Source organism: Eulemur rufifrons, chromosome 30 (genome assembly GCF_041146395.1).
Source record: "Eulemur rufifrons isolate Redbay chromosome 30, OSU_ERuf_1, whole genome shotgun sequence".
Lineage (NCBI taxonomy): Eukaryota > Metazoa > Chordata > Mammalia > Primates > Lemuridae > Eulemur > Eulemur rufifrons.
In genome coordinates, this window is record NC_091012.1 from 37,523,514 (window position 1) to 37,527,111 (window position 3,598).

The 3,598-nt window shown below is 35.4% G+C and overlaps 1 pseudogene; it reads right to left on the bottom strand.

Annotated features, from left to right (window-relative positions):
• Positions 1–1,041: 1,041 nt before the first annotated feature.
• On the bottom strand, positions 1,042–2,019 carry LOC138378635 (60S ribosome subunit biogenesis protein NIP7 homolog; annotated as a pseudogene).
• Between the last annotated feature and the right edge of the window lie 1,579 nt (positions 2,020–3,598).

Here is a 3,598-nt window from a genome sequence, read left to right on the forward strand (position 1 = left end):
TATATCACTTTGGGTAGTATGGACACTTTAACCATATTAATTCTTCCAATTCACTCTATAGTTTTTCTATTTTCTATTTGATTTATTTATGCTCTGATCTTTATTATTCCTTCCTTCTGATAACTTCGGGTTTAGTTTCTTCTTTTTTTGTTTTTACTTTCTGGAGGTATAAATTAAGTTGTGTGATATATTCCTTCCTTTTTACTTTTTATTTTTTTAAAGGTTCATAAAAGAAATTATGTTTTATGAAATCAAAGTGAAGAAAAAAACATTTCAGCCTGGGATCATCCCATCCCAGAAAAAGACTGAGAAAACAGTTTATAAAAAACAAGATCATATAATCAAATTACATTCACAAGACCCAACACTTAGTAATAGAAATACATAATATATGCAGTATAAAAATAACTCTTACCATTTATTCAACACCTATCATTTCCCAGGCACTGTGCTAGATGCTTTACAATCATGATTTCCAATTCTGAAAACCATTCTTAGGTAGATAGCTAAAGCTGTATTTTTAGTTTTGTGTTTTTTAAAACAGAAGAAGAAAATGAAGCTTATTAAAGCTGAATGACTCATCCAGGGCCATACAGCTGGTAGGTGGCAGAACTGGTGTTTGAACCACACCACACAGCACTTACTGTATAGAAAAAATAGCTGAATGAATTGCTCTTACTATTTTAGACAAATTTTCATTTGTAAAATCCCAGACATGGCCTACTAGTCTGATATGGCAATATGTATCTTTCATGATATTAATATATAACAGAGAAAATCCATTGTGTTCTTATCATGAATTTGGAAAACAAAGTGTTATCACAGATAACAAGTATAAGCTATTCTTCTCTTCAGTTCTAAAGATTCAGAATCTGTTACTCAGAACAGGAAGCCCTCTGATTCAAATATAAAACTAGTATACCAGTCACAAACACAAAGATCTGAAACCCCATTTTGGAGCCATTTCTGTATAATAAGAATCCAGTCTGCATTTGTCAGTGATAGAATATTAAACTAAGAAGTCCCTGAAGATTTCACATTGTTGACAAAATTCAACATGATGGTGGAGTCTACACAAACACAGGAAACAAAGCTTGGCCCTTCCACACAGCCCAGCTGTAAAGTCCTTGCGATGATTTCTTTTTAAGTCAATGTCTCTTTGTGCTGCACGAAGAGTGCAATGTCTGCTTGATGAAATACCACAATCTCCATGGGGTCTACTTTCCTGCAGTCTTGTGTAGATTTTGCTGCCACCCAAAACCCAAAGGGATGTCTGCCATGGAGTACACCACCACTCCCTGATACTGAGAAGTATTTTCGGTGATTCGACCCAGACCAGATTTCTTTTTTTTTTTTTAGAGACAGAATGAGGGCTGTTGCCCAGGCTAGAGTGCTGTGGCATCAGCCTAGCTCACAGCAACCTCAAACTCCTGGGCTCAAGCAATCCTGCCTCAGCCTCCCAAGTAGCTGGGACTACAGGCATGTGCCACCATGCCCAGCTAATTTTTTCTATATATTTTTAGTTGTTCAGCTAATTTCTTTCTATTTTTAGTAGAGACGGGGGTCTCGCTCTTGCTCAGGCTGGTCTCAAACCCCTGACCTCAATCCACCCACCTCGGCCTCCCAGAGTGGTAGGATTACAGGCGTGAGCCACCACACCCGGCCCAGACCAGATTTCAATACATGGTTCCCATACAGGAAGGATTGCTCTGCTCCAGGTTTTATCCACACTTTATACTTGGCATAGGGTGCAAGATAATCCAGAGCTGTGATGTGCAACTGAAACTTATGGGTCTTAGTGAATTTTCCGAAGCAGGTTCCCAGCTACACCAGCTTGTCCCTGGAGATATTGGCGGCCAGCTTCAGGATCTTCTCACTCACGTAGTACACCTGGTTGTTGTGCAGCCTGAAACGGTAGGTGCCGTCAGGCCTGTCAACCAGCAGCTGAAGATTCTCCCCGATGTATTTCGCGATCTTCTCGAACATTACACGGGTTTCCTCTTCAGTCAAAGGCCGCATTTTCCTGCTGGGTTGGAGCACCAGATCCTCGTGCCTAGGTCTTTCTTCCTTTTTAATGTAATGTTTATTGCCATACTCTTCCTGCTTAGAACTGCTTTTGGGCATAAGTTTTGGTGTGTCATGTTTCCATTTCTGTGTGTCTGAAGATATTTTTAAATTTCTTTTTGATTTCTGCTTTGACCCGTTGGTTGTTTGCAAGTGTGTTGCTTAATTTCTACATATTTGTGAACTTTTCAAAATTTCTCCTATTATTGATATCTAGTTTTATACCACTGTGGTTAGAAAAAAATACTTGATATGATTTCAGTTTTCCTAAATTTGTTAAGACTTATTTTATGGCCTAACATATCATCTATCCTGAAGAATGTTCTTTGTGCATTCAAGAAGAATGTATATTCTGCTGTTGGATAGAATGTTCTGTATATGTCTGTTAGGTCCATTTGGTCTAAAGTGTAGTTCAAGTCCAGTGTTTTTGTATTGATTTTCTAATCTATGTGTTGTTGAATATGGGGTATGGTCTTGTACTATTGATATTATTGTATTGCTGTCTCCTCCCTCCAAATCTGTTAATATTTGCTTTATATATTTAAATTCTCTGATGTTAGGTGCATATGTATTTACTATTGTTATATCCCCTTGATGAACTGATCCCTTTATCATTATAAAATAACTTTCTTTTCTCATTTTACAGATTTTGATTTAAAGTCTATTTTATCTAATATAAGTATAGCTACCACTGCTATATTTTAGTTTCTATTTGCTTGGAATATCTTTTTCCATCCCTTCACTTTCAATCTTTGTATGTCCTTAAAAGTGAAGTGAGCCCTTTGCAGGCGGCATATAGTTGGGGATTGTGTTTATAATCCATTCAGACACACCATTGTCTTTGGCCAGTTTAGTCCATTTTCATTTAAAGAAATTATTGATAGGTAAAAACTTACTAATGTTATTTTGTTAGTTGTTTTCTGGTTGTTTGGTAGATCCTTTGTTTCTTTCTTCTTTGCTTTGTGATTTGATTTTTTTTTTTAGTGGTATGCTTTTGTTCTTTCCTCTTTATCTTTTGTGTATCTACTATTGCTGTTGGATTTGTGGTTGCCATGAGGCTTATATAAAACATCTTATAATAGATTATTTTAAGCTGATAACAACTTAACTTTGATTACATACAAAAGCTCTATATTTTTACTTCTCCACATTTTATGTTTTGCTGTCATAGTTTATATCTTTTTATATGGTGTATCTATTAAAAAGTTATTGTAGCTTTAGTTACTTTAATATTTCTATCTTTTAACCTTTATACTAGAATTATAAGTGATTTAAACACCATCATTACAGTATTAGAGTAATATGAATTTGAACATGTATTTTCCTTTATCAGTGAGTTTTATACTTTCATGTTTTCTTTTTTGTATTTTGTGTGAACTAGGGATTTTTAAAAATTTTTTTCTATATGGAAAGTGAAATGTTCCAACATTACTTATCAACTCATCTGTCCTTTCACCCCTGATTTATAAAATACCCACTTCATTGCAGATGAAGATCCCTTAAATGCATGCATTTATTTGGGCTTTCTGTTTCA